Genomic DNA, 19723 nt, shown 5'->3' with positions numbered 1-19723 from the left:
AGACAAAGAGACAAATTCTGAGAAGGGGAGCTTAGGCTGAAAGAAGAGATGAGTTTCTGTCGGTTTGTCCTGCATCTCAGATCCTCAAATCCCGGCGACAGATATTCTCTCTCATGTGGCGCTCAGCGATGTATCTCTATCCCTTACTGGCTTATTACACTGTCATAGAGTATCTCTCTTACCCTCAAATATGTGCCTGCAGAAGCTCACTCTGGTTCTAAAATTAAAAAGCGATGGAGAAGAATGTAATTATCTGTCAGCGAAGAAGTGTTTATTTGAGGAACTCTACAGCCACTAATTGTCAGTGTTTTTCTTGATTTGAAGTAATTAAGGACTTCTTAAGCCGGCTAGTTGGTTTGCTGGGTGTCCACGGGGGCTAAACGAGGCTGCAGTGAAAACACGAGTTGCTGTGCAAACAAGCATACGTCCCTCATGGCCGGTTTTTCTTACACAGCGGGCTTTGATTTCAACCAGCGCATTCAAACATTTTTCCCTTCCCTTTAACGAAGGCCGATAGCGCGTGCCAGGTTGTGCTGATTGTCTGGCCAGTTGTCATTTATTTGATGCCAGCGGAGGCTAGACGCCGGGAGGGCGCGCCATCGTTTTGCTCTCCTGTTCGGCGTTGGACAGCAATCGCAGAAGGCCTTTTTGGTAGAGAGCGACTGTCAGTCAGTTCTCCCCCCTGTGACACAGAATGACCACTGTTTGTTCGTTAACAGTTTGTTAAACATCTGTGTGTACCCCCCCCCCCCCGCCACACACCGACACATCTGACATGCCTTTTGGCTGTGTCAGCTGTTCAAACATGCATTTCTTTGCTCATTTAGATCTTCATGCAGTGTAGTTCACATGATATCATAAGGTCACTAGCATTGTGAACAGAGCTTTATTTATGGGACTTATAAAGTATTTGGACTTTGTGTAACAGCAGAGCCCGTCCAAGGCCACATAGAGTCCTATTCTAAATTTTATTTATTGATGGCTTCAACCTACTATTTTTTATATCATCTACGTTTAAATATTGTTACAATACAACTGTGATCATTGCTACAGTTTAGAACAGCAAAGTAATATAACTCATCCAAATGCATAGCATTTTTTTCTGTTCAACTTAGCTAAAATCTAGAGTTAGGTTTTCTTCTTATAATGTCAAGTAAACACAGGCCTGTTACCAGCCTCAAGGTTCATCCTGGATTAGAAAAATGTCAGTTTTGGTGTACCAGTCCTGGGGTTTAAAGAGCTTCTGTTGCAATCTAAAAAAATGTGACTTGAGTTTTCTCTTTAGTACGAAGCATATAGTAGTAGAGTTCTCCCCTCTCTCACCTGCTGCTACACACTGCCAGTCTGCTGGCTGAAAGAAGGGTTATTTACGTAGACTAAAAACAGAACTGCTGTGGAAACCTATGGAGATCAATATATTACTCTTATTATGGCTGTAGAAGGTCTGGCCGGCAGCCCAAATGCATGCTGGGATCCAGAACAAATAGCCCTACTCATGATTATTACCTTTTTATACTTTGAGTGTTACTTTCAAATTATTTTAACTGTAAGAATCAGACTGTGTGTTTTAGCTCCAGTTGGAATAATTATTGCTTTTCTATTTTTAATAAATCATTTTGTCATTTTTGTTATTTTCATGGTAATAACATGATACTGCTCACACTGTAAAAATCTTGCATCGCCCCCATGACATTTACATTTGACGTTTAAGTGTTATGAGGACAGACAGAGCATAAAGACCAGTTTGTCTGCTTCTAAAAGAAAAAGAAAAATATCTTCCTCGCTGAAGTTACACTGATATGCATTTTGGATATAAAGTGGGACACCACTGACGTCTTGTTTGTGTAAAAAAAAAAAAGTAAACCTGATTTTTTGAGAATTTTAGTGCTTTTAGGATTTTCCATTCCTCATTAGCTCATACTTTCATCTGGCTCTGAGTGACTGTCAGGATTAGCTTGAGTTCATTTTTGGAGGGGTACGTCAGCCTCAGCTTCTTTATTTTATTACATTTCAGGTAAAAAAAAAAAAAAAAAGAAATGCTGATCAGCAAATAAATAAAGCCATAGAAATAATAGCCATAGGGCTATTTGTTCAGAATATGTGTGCAGAACAGACAGCAGATGCATATGAGCCGGACCCCTCCACTGCTGCCGTCGCCTCCACCACCACCACCTCTGCTTTCTGCATCCAAGATTGATGGATGAAGACTGGCAGTGCCAGTGAGCCACCTCGCGCTCCATATGCTTGCTGCCATGTTCTTTCACCCCTTCTCAGTTAGAGTATGACACCAAGCTGAGGCATCTCAATACATACTGTCCCTACACTTGCTTCATTCTCACTCCATTCCAGGAGAGTGCATAATATGCTGCAGCCCTGCACTTGAAAGTGGCCCCTTGTGCTCCTCACCCTCCTCCTGACCTGTCATTTGACACAGATAGATTTCCATATGGACAGCAGTTTATAAACGCGATGGCGCTTGGTTTAGGCTGAGAAAGGAGGCTGCTAGACTCAGAGGGTGCCGACACCCAGGGGACGACTGAACCTGAAGGTGGGGGATGTAGGGTGAGGGTAGAACGGGACGTCAGAATAAGGGGGCTCATTCTGCAATAGACCCAGAGCCGGAGAGGAGATGTGTCTTTCTGTCTCTGTCTAGGGGACAGCTGAGGCTGTCTGGGAGTCCTCTGACTGCAGCTGGGGCCGAGGTCTGCTGTCTAGAGCTGCGAGCCGTTAGCTGAGGGCAAAGCAGCCTGCACGCCATCATTTGCATGATAAACAATTTAAGATATGCATAGGGACATCGAAGCTTGTCTGCAGATTATGAATGGCCCAGAAAGAAACCAGATGATGGCTTCTCAACCTGAGATATATTAGTGCTGAATGGAAGCAACCAGGTTAGCAACCATATTAAAGAAGGGATAAGGATTAAATTAACTTTACTCTTTTATAATTTTTTTTTACATGTTTGTTAAAACTGTCACTATGTTGCAATAGTGTAATATGAGACAGATAACCTGTGAAAAAAATCAAGCTCCTCCTCCGCCTCTTCCCAGTGCTGCTATTACACTCTGGAGAAATGCACCGGTCCCAGTCAAAGACATCCAATCAGAGCCAGGAGGAGGGTCTTGGCGCTGACAGTCAACTCATGTACACGCTGCTCAGTGTGTTAATGGCAGAGGAACAACTCACCATTCTAGGAAACATGTTAATCTGCCGTCATCGCCGGCCATGCTAACTACTCTGAGCATTCATGACAGACGCTGCAGTGTGCCAGAGAAAGGGACTTGGTGTGAGCAGCACGTACACAAGGAAGACTGACAGCGCTAAGACCCTCCTCCTGGCTCTGATTGGTTGTTTCAGTAATTAGAGCACTAGAAGAAGGCAGAAGAGCTTGATTTGGTCACAGATTATCTGTCTCATACTGTCACAACATAGGGACAGTTGCAAATAATTTCAAATGCATAATTTCCACTTTTCATAATTAACCAAAACTCCCTAACAAATCCCTCAATAGATCAGAAACCCCTCAATTGATATTGAAGCTCTGTCACTGTGCCGGTGTTCAGACCCTTCCAGCGATTCTTTTAAAAAAGTCTCCAGGAACAAATGTAAAAAAAAAAAATTCTGGTGTTATTGGAAACTTCTGGAGGCTTGTTTTTTATTTTCTCAACAAGACCGTGGGTTCTGAAGAACACGAAAACAACTTTAGAGTCATTAGCAGCTAACGATCAGTGGCCAAAATTTTACCAAACCCTTTAAAGATGGTGTAGGCTTATTCTGTGCTATTTTAACTTAGTGTTGTCTACTAAGAAGTCATTACTAGTCACCTTTGAAAACTTGATGGGGCATCTACTGCCTTTCTTACTTGAAAATAAGTGTCTCAAACATGAGTATGATAGGGCTTCAAGTTTAGAGAACACAGTTCCATGCCTAGGGCATAAAAACAGCTTGTATTTTACTTCACCATAATAGAATAAATGGGAACAGCAACAACATAGTTCTTCCCTTTAATGATAAGAGAAAAACAAAATCTCCTTGCACCCTCGTGTTTTATCTTTTTATACTGAATAACTGGAGGAAGATGCCTTTAGATTTTTTAGCCTTAAAGCTGCACAATCACACTTAAACATGTCTTATTCTTCATGTCCCACATTCTGTAATTAGCATCTCTACAACACTTTTGTCTTTGTTGGATTATATTAGAGTGACACCCCATTTTTCTGCTTATATTTGCACATCATTTTGGCTCAACTACTTATCCCTCACAGCATTAGCACCTTTTACATTCTCGCTAGCGTAGCCACATGTGTTAATGAGGCCACTGTAGCTGTGCCAATCGACCAAAATGTCACACTTTGACTCCTTCGTGCGAGCTGCCTCCATTGTAACCTGGACTCCGAATCGATACTGAGTCAATTATGGCAGCCACCTATTCCCCTCCTCTCTTTCCTCCCCTTTCCATATGGAGGAAAACACCGTAACAACGGAGCTGTATTTCTTAGCTCAATTGCTTCCAGCTTTCTGGCTGTGTGTAGTCGGACACAAAGGTGTTTAGGAGGCTCTGTGCTGGCACTTTGCCACCTTTCTCCACCTTCTCTTCCCTGGCCACATGCATCTACATGGGGTATCGCTCAGGCAGAACCTGGGGGTGAGCGGTGCGTTTCACAAGAGAGTGTGTGAGCTGGGGGGTTGGCTGGAGGGGCTCCTTAGCTGTGATATCCTGTCCTGTGTATGTGTGCGGAGGCATATGGTGGGGTATCATGCAAGTTTACGTGCTGTGCCTTTGTTTCGGTGATCACTTTAATTGATACTGAAAAGGCACAGATGCATGCTGCTGTAATTATTGGACACCAGCTAATATTTGAGCATAAGCGCTCCTTTGTCTGTGAGAACTGACTCTAATTTGATCGCACAGTCGCTTTGGGCTCTGATAAGATCAGTCCTATTTTTGTCTCGGCTAAGTTTTAATGGAGGTGAACGGGAATGGTTTTTGAGGATGAATTTTTCATAAAGGACATTTTTGTATTCCGAAGCCGAGCTCCAAACACCCACAAATGTTGTCGGAGGAGATTTGTCGGCCTTTGTTGTTGGATTAAATGCTAGAGCCTCTGACTGCATTTAAGAGCTGAAGATGTTTACATATTGAGTGCGGATGTGGTGTTAATGCCCGCGTGTGTATGAGTGTGGGTTTTGACCACTTAAACGGTTTATGGCTTTGTTGGTGTGTGTGAGCGGCAAGGCAAAAAGAAAGCATGTGCGTCGCTCTGTTTGTTAAAGCTTTACTACCCTGGGCGTGCAGGCTGAACATGAAAGCGTCTTTGACTTGGCAAGCCTTGCCTGAGGACACCTCTCTGTGGACCATGCCAGGCCAGACTTGGCACACAGCGGTGGGCTTGAAACACTGGCTGGGCTTAACCATGTGTGTGCAAGTCAGAGTAGGTATATCTGTTTTGTGGATCCGTGAGGGAAAACGTACAGTGAGGGGGAAGACACATGCAAATGTGCGTGTGTGTGTGTGTGAACGACAGCAGGAAGGTAGGTAGGTGCTGGAGTGCGTGTGTGCGTGTACGTGCGTGTGCCGTCCTCTCTGGAGCGGGGGCTCCTGGCTCGGGCTTCCTGTGTCTCTGTTTGTCTTCTAACAACCCCAGCACCAGCGCCTCGGGCCATTCAGGTGGAGACTAGTTGAAGTATGCACACAAACACAGATTCACACAAACACAAGCACACTGTGCACAAAAGGAGGCTCATGCTAGTGCACTCACTGACACAAATCTGCTTGACGAACACAACATGCGCTCATTTTAGGAAGTTACACTCGCACACACATGCGGCATCTGAGGAACTCCCGCCTGCGAACCTGTGTTTTGTCTAGAATAAATGTGTTGCGGGAGAGGCCCCATGATGCGATGTGAGCTGATGAGATGTGTCAGAAACATACGATCCTTATTTTAAACCACCCCCCCCGTTTCTGACCCAACCCCCCTCTTACATCTCGTAGCGCTCCGCTGGTTTGCCTGGGGGAACTGGAAACTGAAAGTTTTGGCTACATTAGCGTGTCTGCACCTCTTAAAGGCTTCCAACTTCCACCCTAGTGCTCATTCTCACTCTCGCAGACTTGGCCGCAGAGCCAGTTGGAACAAACATGCGCCGCGTCTCTCTCTGTCCCCTCTACCTACTGTTGGACTAAGATGCACAAGAGAAACAACCTTGTTTGTCCACGGTCTCGTCACATAAGATGAAAAAAAGCAATCCTCAGAATTGAGCGTGTCCTGCCGCTGTCTTGTCAATAGCGTGGCAGGCAGTCACATCCGTGGGTCAGGGGTCATCTGACAGTGTCAGGGCTCGTCATGCCAGCCCCTCCCTTCCACGCTGGTTTCACCACCTGCAGGTTAATGACTTTATTTTTAGACAGAACAGAAACAGAGAAGAAAAACGTGGCTTTGATGCAGCTGCAGCTCAGGAAGTGACTGATCAGAGCAAGAAGGACAGACATGATATTTTAGGAAGGCAGATTAGTTTGAGGTGGGAAAAAGAAAAGATTTTGAGACGAATCAGATTGAACTTTTTGTTTTGTTTTTAAAAGAAACATTCTCATCAGTCTTCAAGGCCTCAAGTAGATGAAGAAACTAGACATCTGCTTAATTTCTTGCTCTGTAACCCTGTAAAACTTTCTAACCAGTCAAGCCACGACAAGTTTATTTGCATAGCACTATTCATCCGCAGGGTCATTCAAAATGCTCCACAGCACAACAAAATAAGCAAACCAAAAAAAGCACACAAAATACATATTACTACACTGAGCATCTTGTAAAAGCATAAACCACGAGAAATAATCACTGAATAATATTATTTTTTTAATTATGAATTAATTGAATTGAACAGTAACCTTTTCAGTCTTGATTTAAAGGAGCCAAACATTTTCACACATCTCAGGTTTTCAGAAAGTTTCTTCCAGAGGTGAAGAACATAAAAAGTAAAAGCCCTTCCCTTTATTTAGTCCTGGTCTTGGGAACTCTGAAATCAATTATTTAGTGCCACCAGTAGAGTACAAATATACCATGTTTATTTTTATTTTCTCAGTTTACAGCTCTCAAATAATAGAAAATATAGTGCTATTGCCAAAATATAACTACTTAAAAATAAAATGTATTTATGCTGACTTAAATAAACTGTCTTTTAGTTTAGGTTTTTAAGCATATGCCACTTTTTATAACTTAGTCATTTGAAAAACTTACATTTTTAAATTTAGAGACTAAGTTTAAAAAACATAAATTAAGATGGAATTTTTGGGGCTAACAATAGATGAAACACACAGGTTTAAATCAAAGGTATGCATGTACTTAAATTTAACTCGTGTCTGCCGTACGTGTAGTTTTAGGGTTTAAACAAGATCAGTGGTTTCCTGTGTTAAACGTGTTGTGAGACAGAGCATAGAAAGTGTTTCCCTTCAGAGTAACTGCCTGAGGGAAAAGCAAAGCAGAGTTAAAATCAAAAAGACAGTTTTCACTAAAACTACTGTTTCTATTACTAGCTTTTTACACTTCTTTAACTTTCTACTAGGCAGCTACTTTGATTGGCCAGTGAACATTTTATTATTAAAACACTTTTTCAATTGTCAATATTACTGTATTCCTATGTTTTTAGATGCTTTAATGAGGTATTCAAATGTCTATTAGCTGTATACATATTTATATATTATGTGTTGAGAATGAAAAGAATAATAAAAAAAGTTTCACAAACAAGGGATTGAATGGCAGACCCCTTTTTTACAAACACACTGCCATAGCTACAAAACTAAACTAATTAAGGTGAAACAAAAGTTTTCAAAACAATGAAATAAGGTTTGTTGTTCAGTTGGAAAAGCTGAATCATGTTTCGTTCTCAGTCCATGTTTCACACAGGAAGACCATCCTATCTCCTACCTCCATTTACCTTGTTAATAACAATCAGATTCTATGTAAATACCAACCCTGTGAAAACCAGATGATAGTTTGAAGCATAACCCTGAAGTATTCACATTAAGGGTTATGCTGTCCACTTTGGTCTGGTTGGTCCACTTAGCTAAAGAAGGCTCTGACGCAGAGAGCGTTCACAAGTACCTTAATTCAAAGACCCTGAACTATTCCTGTAAGAATGCCATCTCAAGCTATTCATATTATGACTTGTGTTTAAGGCCACAGACCTTTGCTTTGTCCTTCTCATGCTTAATAAGACTAATCTAAGGCCACACAAAAAGCACAGTGATGAGGAATGCATGCTAGTCTAAGTATATGGATATGAGTGATTAGATTTCCTTTGGCCTAAACCAAGAGTGCCTGCCTCATCTCTGTGATTGAAACTCTCAGAGCTGTTTAGCAGGAACATGCTCGAGGTTTTGTAAAATATAAATGTGCACCAGTAGTGGGATTTACACCAGTGGGGCTTCAGAAGCTGCGTTGCCTCCTAATAGTTCAAGTCAAGCCTGCATTTGATCTCGGATTCAAACCCCGCATCTTTTAAATGTTGATTAAAAGATAATGACTTGCCTTCATTCATTTTTCAACAAGTCGTAATTTAGCCATTAAAAACACTTTAGACTGTAAAAAGATTTTTGTTGCACAGCTTTTGCTTCTACACAAAAACCTGCAATCAGGAGGTGGAGAGAAACAGACTGTCGAGAGCGCCGATGCTGATCGCGTATGCATGGGTGCATACATGCATGCACATGCGCTTATACCTTCATTTCATCCACCCCCATGCCAAACTGACCCCTGGTCCTCCTTACCATACAGACACATACATACATGCACGGTCATAAAAGCACACTCCTGTCCCAGGCACCCTTTACTTTTTGCAGGCTGAATCTCACTGATAACATACTGGCGTCCTCATTTAAATTTGAAGCGCTTCTTTAATCTTCAAAGGCCTGATTGCTTTATGAATATGCATGGACTGAGCTGACTCTCAGTTCATTACCTTGTTGTAAATTCTAATGACCATTAGGGCCCCGCACGGTAATTGCCAATTGTTTTGCATTTTTGATTAGCCCATTACTGGAGCACATTCTGAACATGTCTGCCCTGCCAGCCTGCCAGGCCACGGCAAGAAACAGCAGGAGGAGGAAGAGAGGGAGGGTGTGTGCGAGTAAGAAAGATGTGATGGGTAGTGAAATAAAGTGTAGGGAGTGTTAAATTTGAGAACTGGCTCGAGATGTTGTGGGCTGAGGAATAAAGAAGGAGATGGGGGGAGTTAAAGACAATAAATGCGGAACTCGATGTTCCATAAACAAGGTCTGTCCTGGTTGTTTCGGCAGAGCTTGAGTGCAAGAGCATGTTCCTGGCTGCCTTTATGTCAGCGTGTGTATTTGTTTACTGCATACTGGGATGTCTGGATGACTGCGTGTACACATCCAAGTTTGCGTGCAGCTCTGTTCGCTGGACGGGACAGGCGGAGTACTGGGAGTGGAGAGATTCTGGTGTAGCTTCCCGATGCGCGGTGTGTCTGGGACTCATGAAAAATTGATGGCTCCTAGCAGAATGGCATTGCCCTGCTACAACTTGATAACATCTAATGGATAATTTAGCGCTCTAAAACCTGGAGGCCGCCCATTCTCCTTTAGTAGCTCGGAGAGAGCACAGCAGCTGCTGAGCTTTGGGGGCGGATGCTGAGGCCGTTTGTCAGATAGATACAGAAAAGTAACAAGAGAGAGTGAAGAGGGAGAAGGACAGATAGAAATATCTTAATGTTGGAGTAGGTATAACCGGAATGCCTCAGGAAAGTTTGCGGTGTCAAAAGCTGACAGTCCCTCTGTATGAATCCGAGCTTGTAAATATTGTGACTGTGGCTCAGTGGGGACAGTGCTGTCTTGCATTCTGAAGGTTCTAGGTTTGGTTCAACTTTTTGTGCTGTCACTGGGCTTAACCCCAAGCTGCCTTCAGATCTGCGGTGTAGGAATGGGTGAATGTGGGTCTAGTGTAAGACGCTTTGAGTAGTCAGTGTGACTGGAAAAGCTTTGGAAGAAATTTTCACAATATGAAAACTTCAATTTAATATTATTTGCACAAAAACGTAGAGTTCTTTTTATACATGTTGCCATTTTATTTTGTTTTTCCAAGTAAGAAAGGCAACTAATCATAAGATAACATAAGATTTTACATTTTGCAATCATTTTATTAAGTTAATCATTTTATCTTTAACGTGTTTGTCCCATAATCAGTGGGTTGCTGGTTCCATCAGTGAGGTGCGGTGAGGTTCATAGCTGGTGAGGCGCTGACTTACATAATTATATTTACAAATACAGACCCCCTGCATGTTATTGTTTACATGCGGACAAAGCTGGAGGGCAAAAAGACAATCCTTTTACATGTCATGTATAGCCGCGCTGCCGCCGTAGAATAATTCCGTTAGCTCAATCAAACTTGGACATTTAGATATTATTAATTTCGTGCTGTGCTCCACAGCAAAGGGAAAAACAATTAAAGTACAACTCAAAACCTCTTCTTTCTCGCTCTCTGTAAAAGCACAGATATGCGCAGACTCGTTGCCATAGCAACTGACAACAACGCCACAAAAAAAAAAAAAACACTCAAATATTTCCCACACAAAGAGCAGAACATTCAGCCTGTTGCAGTGGTTTTAAGCTTAATGTTTATTTTGCGAATATTAATAAATGATTGCTGTGGTAAGAGGAGAAAGCTAAAGATATATCGGATAATCGCTGCACTTGACTTTACTGTATGGCTAGCGCGTTGTTACTGTCTCTTACTCTGCAGTTGTGGAGTCACAATGTCTGGGATCATGAGCGCCCCCTGCCATGAGGCAGGAGAACTGCCTGCCTCACCTTGGGTTCCATCTCCTTCTTCATCTGCAACAGTTCTTTTGTCCTTGGGCAAAACTTCATCTGCCTTGCCAGTCAGTGGTGGTCAGAGGGCCCGGTGGTATGGCAGCCTCGCTTCTGTCAGACTTTCCCAGGGCAGCTGTGGCTACAATCCAGTAGTTTGCCACCATCTGTGTATGTGAATGATCAGAATGACAGAATGTGGTCTGAAGCGCTTTGGAATCTCTGGACTTGATAAAGCGCCATACAAATACATTTACCATTTTTATTTTGAAACAGGGGCTGCCACCTTATCGTGGTGGAGGGGTTTGAGTGTCCCAATGATCCTAGGAGCTATGCTGTCTGGGGCTTCATGCCCCTGGTAGGGTCACCCAAGGCAGACAGGTCCTAGGTGAGGGACCAGACAAAGAGCAGCCCAAAGACCCCAATGATGAAGGAAAACTTTGGACTTGGTGTTCCCTCGCCCGGACGCGGGTCACCGGGGCCCCACTCTGGAGCCAGGCCTGGAGGGGGGGCACGATGGCGAGCGTCTGGTGGCCGGGCTTTTACCCATGGAGCCCGGCCGGGCTCAGCCCGAAGAGGAAACATGGGCCCCCCCTCCCATGGGCCCACCACCCGTGGGAGGGGCCAAAGGGGTCGGGTGCAGTGTGGGATGGGTGGCAGCAGAGGGAGGGGACCCTGGCGGTCCGATCCTCGGTTGCAGAAACTGGCTCTTGGGACGTGGAATGTCACCTCTCTGGTGGGGAAGGAGCCGGAGCTAGTGCGTGAGGTCGAGAGGTTCCGGCTAGAAATAGTCGGTCTCACCTCGACGCACGGCTCTGGTTCTGGAACCAGTCTCCTTGAGAGGGGCTGGACATACTTCCACTCTGGAGTTGCCCAGGGTGAGAGGCGTCGGGCAGGAGTGGGCATACTTGTTGCTCCCCATCTCGGCGCCTGTACGTTGGGGTTTACCCCGGTGAACGAGAGGGTAGCATCCCTCCGCCTACGGGTGGGGGGACGGGTTCTGACTGTCGTTTGTGCTTACGGGCCGAACGACAGTTCAGATTACCCACCCTTTTTGGAGTCCTTAGAGGGGGTACTGGAGAGTGCTCCTCCTGGGGACTCCCTTGTTCTGCTGGGGGACTTCAACGCTCACGTGGGCAATGACAGTGAGACCTGGAGGGGCGTGGTTGGGAGGAACGGCCCGCCCGACCTGAACTCGAGCGGTGTTCTGTTGCTGGACTTCTGTGCTCGCCATGGATTGTCCATAACGAACACCATGTTCAAGCATAAGGGTGTCCATATGTGCACTTGGCACCAGGACACCCTAGGCCGCAGTTCGATGATCGACTTTGTCATCGTTTCATCGGATCTGCGGCCGTATGTCTTGGACACTCGGGTGAAGAGAGGTGCGGAGCTGTCCACTGACCACTACCTGGTGGTGAGTTGGCTCCGGTGGTGGGGGCGAAAGCCGGTCAGACCTGGCAGGCCCAAACGTGTTGTGAGGGTCTGCTGGGAACGTCTGGCGGAATCCCCTGTGAGACGGAGCTTTAACTCCCATCTCCGGCAAAACTTCGAACACGTCCCGGGGGAGGTGGGGGACATGGAGTCTGAGTGGACCGTGTTCCGTGCCTCCATTGTCGAGGCGGCCGATCGGAGCTGTGGCCGCAAGGTTGTCGGTGCCTGTCGCGGCGGCAACCCTCGAACCCGCTGGTGGACACCTTCGGTGAGGGATGCCGTCAGGCTGAAGAAGGAGTCCTATCGGGCCTTTTTGGCCTGTGGGACTCCGGAAGCAGCTGATGGGTACCGGCGGGCGAAGCGGCATGCGGCTCGGGCGGTTGCTGAGGCAAAAACCCGGGCGTGGGAGGAGTTTGGAGAGGCCATGGAGAAAGACTTCCGTACGGCTTCGAGGCGATTCTGGTCCACCATCCGGCGTCTCAGGGGGGGGAAGCGGTGCAGCACCAACACTGTTTATAGTGGGGATGGTGTGCTGCTGACCTCTACTCGGGACGTTGTGGGCCGGTGGGCAGAGTACTTCGAAGACCTCCTCAATCCCACCAACATGCCTTCCACTGAGGAAGCGGAGCCTGGGGACTCTGGGTTGGGCTCTCCAATCTCTGGGGACGAGGTCGCCGAGGTGGTTAAAAAGCTCCTCGGTGGCAGGGCCCCGGGGGTGGATGAGATCCGCCCGGAGTTCCTTAAGGCTCTGGATGTTGTAGGGTTGTGTTGGTTGACGCGACTCTGCAATGTCGCATGGACATCGGGGGCAGTTCCCCTGGATTGGCAGACTGGGGTGGTGGTCCCCCTGTTCAAAAAGGGGGACCGGAGGGTGTGCTCCAATTATAGAGGGGTCACACTCTTAAGCCTCCCTGGCAAGGTCTATTCAGGGGTCCTGGAGAGGAGGGTCCGTCGGATAGTCGAACCTCGGATTCAGGAAGAGCAGTGTGGTTTTCGTCCTGGTCGTGGAACGCTGGACCAGCTCTACACCCTCGGCAGGGTCCTGGAGGGTGCATGGGAGTTCGCCCAACCAGTCTACATGTGTTTTGTGGACCTGGAGAAGGCGTTCGACCGTGTCCCTCGGGGAGCCCTGTGGGGGGTTCTCCGGGAGTATGGGGTACCGGGCCCTTTGATACGGGCTGTCAGGTCCCTGTATGACCGGTGTCAGAGTCTGGTCCGCATTGCCGGCAGTAAGTCGGGCTCGTTTCCGGTGAGAGTTGGACTCCGCCAGGGCTGCCCTTTGTCACCGATTCTGTTCATCACTTTCATGGACAGAATTTCTAGGCGCAGCCAAGGTGTTGAGGGGATCCGATTTGGTGGCCTTAGGATCTCATCTCTGCTTTTTGCAGACGATGTGGTCCTTTTGGCTTCATCAGATCGTGATCTGCAGCTCTCGCTGGAGCGGTTCGCAGCCGAGTGTGACGCGGCCGGGATGAGGATCAGTGCCTCCAAATCCGAGGCCATGGTCTTGAGCCGGAAAAGGGTAGAGTGCCTTCTCCGGGTCAGGGGGGGTGTCCTGCCCCAAGTGGAGGAGTTTAAGTATCTCGGGATCTTGTTCACGAATGGGGGAAGAAGGGAGCGGGAGATCGACAGGCGGATTGGCGCAGCGTCTGCTGTCAAGCGGGCGCTGTACCGGTCCGTCGTGGTGAAGAGAGAGCTGAGCCAAAAAGCGAAGCTCTCGATTTACCGGTCGATCTACGTTCCCACCCTCATCTATGGTCATGAGCTTTGGGTCATGACCGAAAGAACGAGATCGCGGATACAAGCGGCCGAAATGGGTTTTCTCCGTAGGGTGGCTGGGCTCTCCCTTAGAGATAGGGTGAGAAGCTCAGTCATCCGGGAGGGACTCAGAGTAGAGCCGCTGCTCCTTCACATCGAGAGGAGCCAGTTGAGGTGGCTCGGGCATCTGGTCAGGATGCCTCCTAGACGCCTCCCTGGTGAGGTGTTCCGGGCACGTCCCACCGGGAGGAGGCCCCGGGGAAGACCCAGGACACGCTGGAGGGACTATGTCTCTCGGCTGGCCTGGGAACGCCTCGGGATTCCCCCGGAGGAGCTAGAAGAAGTGGCTGGGGAGAGGGAAGTCTGGGCCTCCCTTCTGAAGCTGCTACCCCCGCGACCCGACCTCGGATAAGCGGAAGAAGATGGATGGATGGATGGATGGATGGATGGATTTTGAAACAGAAACCTGATCATTTTTAAGTGTTTGTTGCACAAAATATTTTGCCTCTGTAATATTCCTCTATTAATAGAGTAACCCAATGACAGCAAGCTTATATTAGCTGATTAACTTACTCAGCTAATCCAGAAATGAGTTTGAAGTCCACTGCTACCCGTAACCTGCTGACTGTTTGAAAAAGCCAAATCCGTCTGTCTTAGAAGAAAGAAAAACTGTATGGTATCTTCTTTCAGACAGCTTACTGACAGTGTGCAGCAACACTTGGGGGGGCGGGGGGACTGGTAGCATTTTAAACCTGAAATCTTTATTTTCCTTTTTCCTTTTTGTGTACTGGCATTTCAAGCAAGCTGTAAAGGAACAGAATATGTGTTTTGTGTCCTGATACTCTTCCAAATATTGGTGTTTCTAAAAAAGGGAACCAGTTTTTCTGCATCCTCTCTCTTTATCACCACAAAGTTTCTGTGCAGTGGTTCGGTCTCATTGTCATTGTCATTGTCATATTCCCATACTTTTAAGATGTTGACAGTTGGGTAATCATCTCACAGTAAGACTGGAAGGCAATGAGTGAACTGTCAGAGTGTTTCCAAGGTGTGGAGCCCCACTTTTCTGTGCTGTCCCTTGTGATTTTCACAAGTTGTCTGAAAGGGACAGTGTATTTGCTCGTTCTTTGCTTTGGTGATAGTGGCTAAAATCACAGTAAAGGAAACTGTTTTAAATTGCCCAGCAGCTGTTCAGAGTTAGCAGGCTTTTTGGCTGTTCTGTGCCCAGCCTGTAGTTTTCACACTCACAGGCTGACTGAGGGTCAGATGCACACGCTGCAGCAGTATCAGCAGCGACAGCAGAGCCCGCTACGACCACAGGAGTCTTGGGGAGACAACATGATAGATGGCTTTGTTAAAGGGTCCCAGGGTGTCCCCCTGAACTTGAAGCACTCTGTTTATCTTGAATGGGAGAAGCGCGTAGAGTAGTGGGCAGTGGGGATCTGGAAGGAGGACGAGGAGGAGGAGGACAAGAGGAAGAGAAAAGGAGTCGAGGAAGAGGGAGAGTAGAGGCCTGTGTCTGAACGGGCCTGGATGGGGGTTGGGGAGGTTAAGGGGGGGTCGTGAGCAGGCACGGCTGCTGCAGAGACAGGGAAAGAGGGGGATGGGGGAGGCTCTCTCCATAGCTGTCCATTAACAGATGAACTTGGCAATGATCCAGGCCTCAAAGGTCTTGGGAGACAGACACACACACAATTACACACACACACTGCTTCATGGCTGCCTGGTACCTGCTGACTATAGATGGAATGCCACCATGGCTCTTTTTTGTCCAGAGGCGAAAGAGGACACGTCTCTGGTTCACCTATGACAGAACCAGTTCAGACCGGTTAGGAAGCGAGGCCGAAAGGAGAAGGATGGACAGACCCTCCTCAGTTGCCCGGCCCTCTTCTGACTCTCCTCTTCCTCTTGTCCTCCTATTTTCCAGGCTTTAGTGGAGGAAACAGAGAGAGAACCTCTAACCTGGGGGTACAGGACAATGCACAAGTGAGAAGAAAGAAGCGAGGGAGCGTGGGAACAAAGCGAAAGACCAGTGGAACTGGTCGTGAACGGGGGTGGGAAGAGTGTTCGGTTGTTGTCGGTGCTCTTCTCTTGATGGGACAACATGAGCTTAACACCACTGTAGCTATTGTGTACTGAAAACATTACAGCAAACATGAGAGTGGTGAAAACTGGGGAAAAGAATTTGATACAGAAGATGGCACATAAAGGGCTGTTGTGCTGTGTGGGCAAGAAACCTTTTATTTGAGTCAGCTTTACCTGTAACCATATCTCTGATACAGGATAGTTATGTGTTGCTGGAAAGAAAATCTTGTGTTTGAATCTGTGTCAGCAAATGCCATAAAATATAGATGTAGTTTTACGCAGATTCGTTTGAGTTTGTTGAGCTGACGGTCGGTTCTGTTTTCAGCATGAGAGTTAGCATCTTTAAGGCACATTGAACGTGTCATGCTGAAGCATACCGGGGCAAAACCGATGACTGGAGTTCAGGAGCAGACAGTTCTATCAGAACTGTCCACGTTTCTGAATAGAACAGGCGTGAAAAGCATCCCTTGGTTGCACACCTTGGAGCCAGATGCTGCTGGTCGGGGTAGAGAGTAACAGCGCCATATTTTGAGATGTATATTTCTTAATACTTCTATTTCCTTCTGCAACCAACCTGATGCTTAGGCACACACATGGCCCAAATTAACACCAGGTATTTTCCCCCGCCACTGTTTAGTACTTTTGTAGTTTTGTTTCGTACCCATTCAAGCTGCCTGTCACCTGATTATTTATACTGACCTTGAGTCCATTCATACTTATCTTATGATGTTCAGCATCTACCCTGGCAATTTGAAGTAATTTTCTACCTTATTTTTTGACTTAACTCATTGTAGTTATATGACTCTGATTAAGAGCTACCAGCCAGAGGTCACTAAAAGGTATTTTCAATTTGATCAGGCGTCACAATTCGTCATGTTTCTTAACTGAAAATAGAAGTGCCTTTTATTAATTCCCCATAACAGAATTTTGTGTTAGACAAAGACGTGTAAAACAAACACAAAAAGGAAAATATTTGCCACAATACATAAATGTGATTTTCAAAACTAGTCCAAAAATCTTAACAATGCATAGCATCAATACAGACTTTAAATGAAAAGCCTACTTGCTTATCTTCATATCTCAGTTTTTGTTAATGTAACAGTTTGATTGAGGGAGGAATGAATTATTAAATATGGTATGAATGTGTTTACATAAAAGAACCTTGTGCCTTATTTGGTGTATCCTCATATTTTTTATGGTTAGGAACAAAAATAAGAGTAGAAATATCAACAAAATGTCCTATGATTATATCAACATCAATAGTCCTCTGTTGTTTCACTCAAGGATACTAAACAGATGCTATGACATCATATGTCAATGGATGCAGGGAGTCTTTAGGTGGAAATCATATGCAAGCTGCAGGGCAAACATGGATAATGCATAGCTTTGCATCTGTGTGCACATTGTGTTTATGTACATCTCCATGTAAATGCACGCAATGCCATTTGCATCTATTTCACACATGCTAGAATTAGTTTATTTTCTTTCTAGAGAAGGTTTTTCTTCTTCTTCTTTTATCTTCGTACTTTTCTCCCAGCTTTCGGCTTCGCTCTGTTTCTGAGAAGTGTGTTTTCCGGTTTTTTTTTTCTTTCTCTAATACGCTGCATAGCTACTTTGGTGCGAAGGCCAACTAAACGGCTTGCTTTTCTGCATTCGTGTGTTTGTGTGTGTCCAAGAAGATGGCTGTTTTTATAATGCCTCCTGCTAATTTGCATATGTATATGTGCAGATTGTATGAGAAGAGCTCTCACACTTAGAGCAGTTGGGTGGGGAGGGTGACGGGGGGCTGCTGTTGTAAGGGTTCGGTATGTAGTTTATGTGTGTGTGTATTATAAGGAGGGGGTCTAGTTGGCACTTTCACCCCCACCTACCCCCCAGACAAAGCCGGCCACTACTCCCAGATGGTAGTCTGCTCTCTCCGGCCATGTGTCTGGTGTATGTGTGTGACTGTGTTATGGACAGAGGCAGACACAAAGAGGAGGGAGAGTGATGGAAAAATCTGCAAGTGAGAGTTGAATGCTTGAGATCCAGGCTTATAGATATGCATAAGGTAGATGCACATGCACATAGATGGGATGAGTTGAGACTTCACGGGCGTCCTTTGGATGTCTACGCTTGACATGACTAAAAGCAGTCCAGTGTGGACCCCCACTTTGTGCCTTGCTCTAAATGCATTAGAATACATAATTCAAGGCAGATGGACACAGAGGAAAAAGAGGGGACTGTGAGGAGAGAGGGATCGACTAGAAGAGGGAAAAAGGGGAAGGACGGCAGAGCAAAGATAATAGCTGGTTGCGCTTTGTCTTACTGAAGATGACCTAGAGATGTCCATGGTCGTCTGGGTAATGAGGTCACCATTAAAGGGAAAGCATCAGGATTATGTTTACTTCAACAATCTGCTGGACAGTGAGACAATGAAAGATTAAGCTGAGCCACTTTTGGTCTCTGGCCAAAGGAAAGATGCATGTCGTGTCAAATAGATACTCCATGATCCCTGGCAGAAATGCGCTGATAGGAGATATGTGCCCAATTTCCGATATCCATGTTTTATAAAGCTTTGACCTTCCAATTCCACATTTCGACCATACAAATTTCTAAATTAAATTTGATTCTACTATTTTGCAACAAAGACAAAATGATTATAGAGATAACAATTTAAACTCTTAACATTGAATATTGTTGATGATTATGGTTAGCAATGCCAGTTTTACTAAAACAGCATTGTCTGGTGTTTTTCCTAGAGAATGTAGACCCTTAATGATGAGATTTCCAAAATTTACAAACCCAGCATGTTCCATGACAGACAGAGGTTGAAAAGCTCAGAAGGAAAACATTGCTGTTCTCTGTTTAGCCTTCACATTATCTACTGAAAGTATTGCTCTCGCAGCCTTGAATGTACTACTAACTGTTATTAGTGATAGAAATAACAGTTTCCTTTCCAATGGTGGCAATGGTAGTAGGAGTACTATTGTTTATTGTTGCAATAAACAATAAATCAACTAATCGCATAATAAATTAAAATGAACTCAATAATTTCCATTTGCAAGACTCATCGTTTTTCGCTTTTCTTTCTCTTTCTACCCAAAACTGGATGATAAAAGTCTTCATTCTGGTGTTTTGGTCTCAACTAGACCTTTTTTTTCCAAGGACAATTTTGTTTGCAAAGACTTCATAATGAATTTAATTTGATAAATTAAAATGTCTTCCAGTTCCAGTGTTAAATTTTATTAGAATTTAAAGTTTCTTGATCTTTGAGAATCGGTTCTTGAATTATTATGCCATTACCAATATATAACTTGAAAATGGTCTCAAAATAACAATATTCCATATTGTGGGACAATTTATTGTCCAGCAAAACATGTTATTGTGACAGGCCTAGGCAGAAGTTCATCCCGTAATCGGCTGGTTGCTGGTTTGATGCCCACTCTGCTGCCTCTGTCGTTGTGTCGTTGGGCAAGATGCTTCACCTTGCCTGCTGGTAGTGGTCAGAGGGCCCGGTGGTGCCAGTGCATGACAGCTTTCCTTCTGTCAGACTGCCCCAGGGCAACTGTGGATAGCTTGTCACCATCAGTATGTGAATGTGTGCTTGAATGACTGAATGCAGTGTGAAGCACTTTACGCTTTCTCCGGACT

General features: G+C 45.5%; 1 protein-coding gene across 1 annotated transcript in view; it reads left to right on the top strand.

Moving 5' to 3' along the window:
* The window catches only part of LOC116720460 (B-cell lymphoma/leukemia 11A-like), a 48840-nt gene that overhangs the window by 6415 nt on the left and 22702 nt on the right, over positions 1-19723 (top strand). The gene's annotated exons all lie outside the window — the stretch shown is intronic.

This window comes from Xiphophorus hellerii, chromosome 5 (genome assembly GCF_003331165.1).
Source record: "Xiphophorus hellerii strain 12219 chromosome 5, Xiphophorus_hellerii-4.1, whole genome shotgun sequence".
NCBI classification, from domain to species: domain Eukaryota; kingdom Metazoa; phylum Chordata; class Actinopteri; order Cyprinodontiformes; family Poeciliidae; genus Xiphophorus; species Xiphophorus hellerii.
This window is presented reverse-complemented; position numbering and strand designations above follow the sequence as displayed.